This window comes from Mytilus edulis, chromosome 8 (genome assembly GCF_963676685.1).
Source record: "Mytilus edulis chromosome 8, xbMytEdul2.2, whole genome shotgun sequence".
Taxonomy (NCBI): Eukaryota; Metazoa; Mollusca; class Bivalvia; order Mytilida; family Mytilidae; genus Mytilus; species Mytilus edulis.
The window spans coordinates 63695693-63706417 of NC_092351.1; positions in this window are offsets into that span (position 1 = coordinate 63695693).

Here is a 10725-nt window from a genome sequence, read left to right on the forward strand (position 1 = left end):
GAGACGAGCAAAGATCAATTTAACATTGCTTTATTTCAGCATTATCAAATTTAACCATATTTTTATTTTTCCATGATACTTGATTTGATAAAAAGGATATGTCGATTAAACATCAACCTGACAGCAACCAAACAATAAAGATAATCAAAAGACATCTAAACGGCAACATACAGTCTTCAAATATCGAAGTCTGTCTACACAATATGCCAACCTCCGAGTTTACCACCACTTCAAAAAAAGATGTCAATAATTTAGTTCTATTATTAGCACTAGTTTTGATCTCCAAATAACGAAAACATTTCAGATATGATACACAATTAATCGCAGATATTAAACATGGAATTGCCAGTTTTGATGAACACTATTTATAATCTTCTTCCTCAATGCTCTTCAACTTTGTAATTGTTTGGCTTAATAAATATTTTGATATGAGCGTCACTGATGAGTCTTATGTAGACGAACCGCGCGTTTGGGGTACTATATTATAATCCTGGTACCTTTGATAACTATTTATAAACTTGAAATAATAAGATGTTATATGATTACAACGAGTCACTAATTCTACATATACATGGATATGTTTGTCATACATGTACATTTAATACACAAAGAACCAATCTGTTTTCATCGATAAAAATTTCCAACGATTCGAGACACATTTTTGTTTTTGTATACATGTATTTATCTAAAATATTATTTGGTTGGATATATTGAAACATTAAAAACTCTTCTTAAAAACGGACAAAATCACTTCTTTTAAGCTTTTGTCTCACGTGAGGAGACATTCAAAAACATTGAAAGAACGCAGCAAACACTTTTTTTCTGATAAAACAATTCATATTAGTGGTTGGTCAACTAGTTACGTTTCTTGATGTTGTTTGTAAAACAGGCTTTACCTCTTTACATGTTCAGGTTCTTCTGTATCTTTTTCATTGCAGCCACATTATTCATATTGCCTGATAGAACATGAACACTTCATTTGAACAACTAAAGGTATCATTTGCGCCCATGACAAAAAAACACCTTATTGCACCAATTCTATAAATTTATTACTTAACTTATAGATTGACTCTGATTTAACAGGAAAAAAAATATAATATAGCAATATGGGATGCATTGTTACAGGGGTGTTTTATTATAAAAAGCGCATTTTTGTAAGAAATGTTTATACACATGTAAATATATAGAATATGTGATATGACTTTCAACAGATGACCAAATAAAAGATTGAGAATTTTACACACCCAGACCACTATACTATGATTCTTTTCAGAAAGACAAGGACAAGTTGGAGCAATGGACACACAGTCTGGTAGTCAGAATAGAGCAGCAACGGCAATTCGTTATTAAAAAAACTGTATCCCGATAGAAATTATACTTTTTCGCATGTACAATCAATAATTAAGGGCTTGTATTTACCAGATCCCTCGTGCAACACCTTTACAAAATTAGACATCATGTTTGGAATTTTCTCATTGTTGAAGGCCTTACGATTACCTATAATAGTTGTTAATGTCTGTTTCTTTTGGTGTCTTGTGGAGAGTTGTCTCATTGTCAATCATACCCTATCTCCTTTTTTTATAATCACAGTTTGGCTTCGCTTGTATTTATTTGATTTTCATTAGAAATGTTTACAATTTTATTACATTGATTTTTATTACGATTATTACATTTGACCATTGATGGTGTTCTCTCTAAATTTTTAATTCTAAAATTTAATTATCACTTCTTGATTTTGTTTGTTTGTAATTATAAATTTTATTTCTAGTGTTTTAATGAGGTGTAATTTTTTTTTGATATTTTTAGGACCGAACTCTTGAATTTATTAAGCATGTGAATGTTACTAATGGGACGACCATTTGCTATTCTGGGGGGGGGGGGGGGGGGGGGGAGGGGAGGGACAGGAGGATTTTTTTTGGATCGATTATTTATGTTTGTAAACTTAAAGTCCAGGTTATCTATTTGCTGCACTATTGAAGCAAGATTTTTCATTTTCATTAAAGCAAGGGACTTATTCATTTTCACAACTATAATTTTATAATATTCGGAAACATACACTTTTAAAATTATGTGTTTATTATAGATAATACATGTATAGTCAAGTCATTATGTATCATTTAATCACAATTAATCATCATCCTCTGCAGAAATGAATGTTCTTTATTTCGAACTACATATACATGTATTGCATACATACACAGTAATAACATTTGGTTGTATCTAGCCTTTTTTAAGAGTATTGGCAAACATGTTTTTTGAAGGGTTTTCTAGCTTCTGAAACCCAAGAAGCTATAGAACAAATGATGAAAAATTATGCTTTCTGGGTTTCCCCCAGACCCTTTCTTAATCTAAAAATGCAAGTTCTGTTTTTATAATTTTTTGACAATATTTTGGTCTCAAAGCAAAATGTATAGACTCAGTGTAAGACTTAAGTTTCTATGGACAACACCACAAGACCAATATGCTTGATAAAGCAAAATTGTAATTCACATAGTTAACTCTGTAGCTTCTGTTTTTTTCTTCACTGATGATCAAGTTAATAACAAAATCACTAAATTACAAATGGAATGCAACACTAACAGAATACACAGGGACAATCAATGAACAAAAGACAAATAAATTAGAAACATTGATCCCGAAAAATCAGGTGCTTCTTCTGTGGGAGACAAGAACTTGCTTCTCGCAAGGCACTCGCCGTGAACACAATTTGATATGGAGACAAGCGTTTGATTTTGAAATTTCCTGCATGAGGCACTTGTCTCAATGTAGTAACAGCCCTCTAATAAAAGTGAGGTAAGTGTTCCTGAGAAAATATACCTCAAGTTAATTGAAACCAATTTTCAGACATTTCAAGCATATTAGAATAATATTTATACTTTTATTATTTAAAGATTTGGGAAGTATAAAAAAAGATGTGGTATGATTGCCAATGAGAATACTATCCACAAAGACCAAAATGACACAGACATTAACAACTATAGGTCACCGCACGGCTTTCAACAAGAATATGAAGAATCTTGTGTCATCTCATACTTACCCTTTCGGAGCACCTGAGATCACCCCTAGTTTTTGGTGGGGTTCGTGTTGTTTATTCTTTAGTTTTCTATGTTGTGTCGTGTGTACTATTGTTTTTCTGTTTGTCTTTTTTATTTTTAGCCATGGCGTTGTCAGTTTGTTTTAGATTTATGAGTTTGACCGTCCCTTTGGTATGTTTCGTCTCTCTTTCAATAAGACCTGCTGAGTTATTTATTTTCAAGTCAGGTAATTCATTTTCAAACTCCCTCAGAACAAATCAATAATATTTGTGATTACCAAGGATGAGTTAATTATTTTCAAAATCCTCCTGACAATCCCCCCCCCCCCCCCACCACCATAATACCAAATGGTCGTCCCCTAATAAATAAACAAACAAACTTAATATTATATTTTTTAAAAGTGTAAAAAGGTTCCGCAAACTAATATTTGAATAAGACTTCTTTACATCTGCTAATTTTGGTGCTGAACTTGGTGGACAATCAATAGAAAAACATATAAAAACACAAGCAATTCTTTTAATGTGCGTATTGTTATTCTTTTACTTTTCTACATTGGCTAGAGGTATAGGGGGAGGGTTGAGATCTCATAAACATGTTTAACCCCGCCGCAATTTTGCGCCTGTCCCAAGTCAGGAGCCTCTGGCCTTTGTTAGTCTTGTATGATTATAAATTTTAGTTTCTTGTGTATAATTCGGAGTTTAGTATGACGTCCATTATCACTGTACTATTATGCATATTTTAGGGGCCAGCTGAAGGACACCTACGGGTGCGGGAATTCTCGCTACATTGAAGACCCATTGGTTGCCTTCGGCTGTTGTTTGCTCTATGGTCGGGTGGTTGTCGCTTTGACATATTCACCATTTCCTTTCTCAATTTTATTTATTGGGCTAGATTAAATACTAAAAAAACATAAACCCCTTACTAAAAGAAAGTTATACATTAAGTAAATAGCTTGATTATGGACCAAGGCATTTATACTTTGTTCACTTTTATCAAAGGTTCTACACAAGAAATAAACAGTTTAAACGAAAATAATTAACTTTAACTTTATAAAAATGTTAAAGTCAAACAAGACCAATAATTTTATCTAACATATCCAAATTTTGAAACTAGACGTTTATTTACAAAAATTAGAATAAACTAATTACTTACTTACTGTATGATGACAAAATAACGGCATATTGCACGCTAATGTTTGTCATGGTCTGTGCAAAATATCTAGTCTCTACACAATAAAGTCGGATAGTAATACTAAAAAATACACTGACATATTTTCTCTCTATTAAATATAGCATATTTAAGGCTGGACGGTTGTATTGTTCAACAATTTAGATTAAAGGTGGGAATATCGGTGGGATATTAATCATATTGGGCGAAATTAATGCTGGTATGTTATAACGCTACTACGCATGTCTAAAACGATTGAAAGGTTTTGATAATAAACCAAACCAAAATTTGTTAATGTGTGGTGCTACATTTGTACAATGAACATGAAAACCATGTTATCGATCGGCAATGGAGACATTCCGGACCATATGAGTATTTGAACCATACACGTATTGAAAAGATTGAAATCCAAAAGGTATTTTATAAATGAAGAATTTTAAACAAATAACTTATTATTATTAAATGATTTAGAAATAAATTATTTTTTTCAAACAAGGCAGAATAATAGTACAAATTATTCTTATATGATTGTCGACCTTTTGAACCACCATATGTCGACTTTGAAAGATTCCCAGAAATGTCTTAGTCTAAACAAGACAATTGCTTAACTCATATGAACTTCAAGTATCTTTATACTCTTGATTTTAATCTATGAAATTGACTTACATCTAGAAATTGACAATGAGGGTCGGCTGAAAACAAATCTTTACGACAAAAGAGATGATTTAAGCTTTTCAATTGTGAACTTTCCATTTCTAAGTAGCAACATTTCAGCATCACCTGCATACGGGGTAGATATCTCCCAATTGATACGATATTCCCTTGCTTGCATTTCCTATCATGATTTTCTTGATAAAGGGTTGCTGCTCACAAGGAAGCTATTAAACCAAGAGTTCCAAAGGGTGAAGTTGAAGTCATCCCTTCGTAAATTTTACGGACGCCATCACGAGTTGGTTGACCGTTATGGAATAACCGTTTCACGTATGATATCGGATAGGTTCCTTACGTCGTAACTACAATCCCCTTCCCTTTCATGAATGTGACCTACCGAATTAGACTATTTACCGGATGTGTAATCACATAAGCAACACGACGGGTGCCACATGTGGAGCAGGATCTGCTTACCCTTCCGGAGCACCTGAGATCACCCCTAGTTTTTTGGTGGATTTCGTGTTGTTTATTCTTTAGTTTTCTATGCTGTGTACTATTGTTTGTCTGCCTGTCTTTTTCATTTTTAGCCATAGAGTTGTCAGTTTGTTTTAGATTTATGAGTTTGCCTTTCGTCCCTCTTTGGTATTTAAATTTGTTTTTGTTTTTAAAATTTCTGAATTATTTCAATTTTTAATTTTTTTTTAGCGAGATCTTGTTCCTTTTTAAATAATCTTAAAGTAACACTTGGTAGGAAGTTAGAATTTATTCGAAAAATACCTACATGGTCTCAATTTACATATGGTCCGGACCGTTTATTACAGAACAAGTACAATACTCATATGGTTTGAAAAAGGAGGAACGAAAGATACCAAAGGGACAGTCAAACTCATAAATAAACTGACAACGCCATGGCTAAAAATGAAAAAGACAAACAATAGTACACATGACACAACATAGAAAACTAAAGAATAAACAATACGCGTATAGACGGACCATATGAGAATACGCATACAGTAGTGACCACACATGTATAGTCGAAATACTCATGGTCCGTAACTAATTTGCAATCCGATATTTTTTGCATTGGCACAATAGCAATGATATCGAAATAACACAATTCGCAAGGGACTCTGAAAAGGTTTCTATTATGGTTTGTGATTTAAAACCCGTTTCGTTCACAAAATTTAAATGATTTACAATTGATAATGGACATAAAACTTGAACATTCCTTGTGATTGATATATTGATAATTGGTACCTTATGGTCCAGTGGCAAATATTTCATTTCAAGCAATATAGAATATTGTGCATTTACAATCAATATTGAATTATTTAAGTTCTATATACTATATACATATATATCTTTTTATTTTGCTTTCGCTTAAATATTTACCGGACTGAATATCTTCAGGATTTTCACATTCTTTCAAAAATGTACAACACATAATTTTCTTTTTGTTGTTTATTATATTATGAAACTGTAGGTGCAGGATATATTACTGTTATGTAATTGTTTGAAAATTACAAAACCAAGTGTCAGACTGATTGTTCAATGAGATTTTATCCTTTTTCATAAGTGGAACGAGTCGATAAACAAGATTGTGGCGATTATGTAAAAAGCGGCGATTGAGTGTTGTCCGATTGGCCAGTTGGGCCATTATTCATATTTAAACATCATGTTCGGGGGTCATTAAGAGTATATATTATATAGTAATATAAAAAGTATATAATAATGGTTGTGTGGCGTTTTAAAACGTCATTTTATGAATTGTAAATGATTTTTCGTCTAATCTCAAATAGCTAGGATGTAAAATATTTATCCCATGAAGACTTGGTGTGTCAGTGTTAGATCACCCTCTGGCCTCCGACAATATTGCATAGGTACATTCGTGAGAAATGAACAATACAATAGAAATACAAACATATGTTTGCATGTTAAAAATGTGCAGTGTATATTAAAAGGAAAATCTTAAAATATGAAAGAGGAGGGAGAATTATATATATAAAAAGTCATTCTTAGATATAAAAAAGAAGATGTGATATGAATGCCAATGAGACAACTCTCCATAATAGACCAAAATGACACAGAAATTAACAACTATATGTCACCGTACGGCCTTCAACAAAGAGCAAAGTCGTAATCGACTTTTCGAAGCGTGTCAACTTAAAAGACTTCAAGAAATGTCCAAGTGAATAGTTAAACAAGACAACTGCTTAACTCACATGAACTTTGGTAATTGAACTATCTCTATACTCTTTATACATATAATGTAAATCTATGTTAGTATGCCTAATTTAAATTGTAATTTAAATCTGTTTCTATTTTAAAATTTCTGAATTATTTCATTTAATTTAATTTTTTTATTTAGCGAGATCATTTTCGTTAATCCTTACGTAACACGTGTTTTTACTTACGGACTCGAAAGTCGAAATGATACAGGCACTTTAAATTGACCCTAGCTAATTAAGGCTAGATGAGATGTCATAAGTCGACTAATTTGTTGCTAAGGTAGCAGCAACCATTCCTGACGAAGGGCATTGTTCATTTCATGACGTGTTTGAACTTTGGTGTCCTTTCGCGCACTTTACGTCCAATAGTGTCCCATATATGCTCGATATGGTTCAAATCCGGGCTACATTTGTACGATCGAGCCAAGGAAGATAAACCAAATTCCATTAGAACAATGGATCTTCCTCCACGATGCTAATTCCCAACTTTGGCGAACTTAAAGGTCCCGAAATGGTCTTATCGCACGATACGTAGCGATGAGTCGATCTCGAACAGTTCTTGTCTAAAGGCTCCTGTATGGCAACCAATCTCTTTTTAGGATTGATTTGTTTGCAATGGGTTTCCTTCTTACCAACTTTCATTATGCTTGATGTTCCCTAGCAGATGTTATAGGGGGTCTTCTTGATCTCGGAAGGTCTTTAACATCGTATTTTGCCTGATTTTTAATCTCAAATCGACTTATAGGGGAATGGTGATGACCAACAATACGTGCAACTGTCACAGCGACATACATGCTGTTATCATGCTGAAAATCTGCCATCTTGCTGCAGTTAAGAGTTGTGGATGACCAATTACAAGGTGTCAATCACATAACTTTATAAACTTGATTATTTAAAGTGTAGAAAACAATGAGGATACAAACATATAAACATGTTATATTGTTTACGAGTACAGTTTCTGCATGAGCAGATAAAAACTTATCGAGTCGATATTTATTGATAAAACTCAGGTGAGATTTGAATAATGTTTAACTAGCTCTATTCCAACAAATTATATCACAAAAAAATAAAGATTTTTTTTTTTTAATTTGAATTTCAATTTGTTGTTGCAATACTTTTTTCCGTGTGTATATATGGTCAAAATACTCATGGTCCGCAACAAATTAAAAAAAAAAACAGTTTACAATATTTTTATATCTACTTATATTTTATATCTACAATATCGTTATAACACAATTCGCAAGGGACCCTGAAAAGCTCTCTTTAATGTTTTATTTATACATTTAAAACCCATTTTGTTCACAAAAAATAAATTATTTACAATTACTAATGGATATTTAACTATATATCTATCCCTGATTGATAGAAGAGGGACGAAAAATACCAAAGGGACAGTCAAACTTTTAAATCTAAAATAAACTGACAACGCCATTGCTAAAAATGAAAAAGACAAACAGACACACAATAGTACACAGCATAGAAAACTAAAGAATAAACAACACGAATCCCACCAAAAACTAGTGGTGATCTCAGGTGCTCCGGAAGGGTAAGCAGATCCTGCTCCACATTAGGCACCCGTCGTGTTGCTTATGTGATAACAAATCCGGTAAATAGTATAATTCGGTAGGTCACATTCATGAAAGGGAAGGGGATTGTAGTTACGACGTAAGAAACATATTCGATATCATTTGTGAAACGGTTATTCCATAACGGTCAACCAACTCGTGATGGCATCCGTAAAATTTACAAAGGGATGATTTCAACTTTACCATTTGGAACTCTTGGATTAATAGCTTCCTAGTTAGCAGCAACCCTCTATCAAGAAAATCATGATAGGAAATGCAAGCACGGGAATATCGTATCAATTGGGAGATATATACCCAGTATGCAGGTGATGCTGGAATGTTGCTACTTAGAAATGGAAAGTTCACAATTGGAAAGCTGAAATCATCTCTTTTGTCGTAAAGTTTTGTTTTTTACCGACCCTCATTGTCAATTTCTAGACGTAACTCAAGATATGAAGCCGACTTAACTGTAGTATCCTTTATCTCGAGTTCGATGTGATAGATGCATTCCACATAGTCACCAAATTTTGAATTATTTAGTGAAAGAACATCATCTATATAGCGGAAAGTAGAGTTAAAGGATATTGCTAACTTTTTGTCTTTCTTCCTAAGAAGTTCCTGCATGAAGTCAGCCTCATAATAATAAAGAAACAGTCGGCAAGTAGAGGGGTTGAGTTTGTTCCCATTACAATGCCGACAGTCTGTTGAAAAACAGGTCCTCCGAACGAAACAAATATGTTGTCAATCAAGAAATCAAGCATCTTGATAATATCAGTTTCAGAAAAAAATTTGTTTGAATCATAGTGATCCTTTACAAAGTAGGATTTATCCCTCCATAAGACAAGATACTTGTATCTACGTTGGCCATTATTTTTTAGGAAGCAAAGCAATATCAACTCTTTCAATTTGTCTTTTAGTTTGGAATGTGGAATACTTGTGTAAAGAGTAGAAAAGTCAAATGTTTTAATACTTTTACAAGATAAAAGAGAGTTAGATTGTATGTACTCTAACAGATCTATGGAATTTTGAAATAACCACATCTGATTCACGCCACCTCTAGAATAGGCTGTTTCACAATAACTTTGAAGCCCGTCTTTGATTTCTGATAAAATAGATGTTAAATAATTTAGAAAGAGGTTTCGTGGAGCACTTGGAAGACCCAGCATTATACCGTTGTTTGTAAGGACACTTATGAAGTTTAGGTATCCAATAGAGTGATGGAAGATCCAGTTCTTCATCTTTGGTTGAAATTCCAAAGGAACATAGAACATTGTAGAACAGACCTATGATTATCCAGGATTTCCTCTTTGGTTAGTGTCGTGAGGGTATATGTTGAGTTTCCAAGTGAATTGTCAATACAATAGATTAATAATTGGTTTCTTAAATTCAAGTGGAAAATATTCCATTTCAAGCATGTATCAGGTTGATACCATGTTGGAATAAATACCTACATACAAAGGTGCTGATCTTTTAGTCTTGTCAATTTAGTGAACAACCTGCAAGTAATTGCAACACAAGGTTTTTCTTTGAAAAACAAGTCTGTTTCTATCTATGAACAACATATTCAAAATATACAAAAATATATGTTGCCGAAAGTGGTTAAATTCATGAAAATATTGTGTAGTAAAAGTAAGGTAATATGAGTTGCTTCCCCTTATTTGCCAAAGTTGAAAAAAATAAAATTTATACAAAAATATATGTTCTGTATTTTTTTTAAACAGTTCAAGTAATACAATACAATACAATGCATAATTATCTCAATTCAAAAGAATAATATTACAAATGCAACACTTTCCTATCTCACAATTTGTATATTTAACAAAAAATATAGACCGAGATTGTGTTCTGCTATTTTACAATTCAAAGATTTAACTCTCCACAATAGTGATGGTATGCAACCTATAACTGAAGATTTTACTAAACATCACAATCTTACTAGGTTTCAAAAAGAAATCTTCCCCTGTGTTAAAGTTAAGTTTAGTTGGGGGTGGTGGTCATCTGTCTTTAAGAACTACATAATAGTCTATTAAGATCAGGTTTCATATCTTCCACAAGCGTTAGGTCTAAAAATGAAACAAT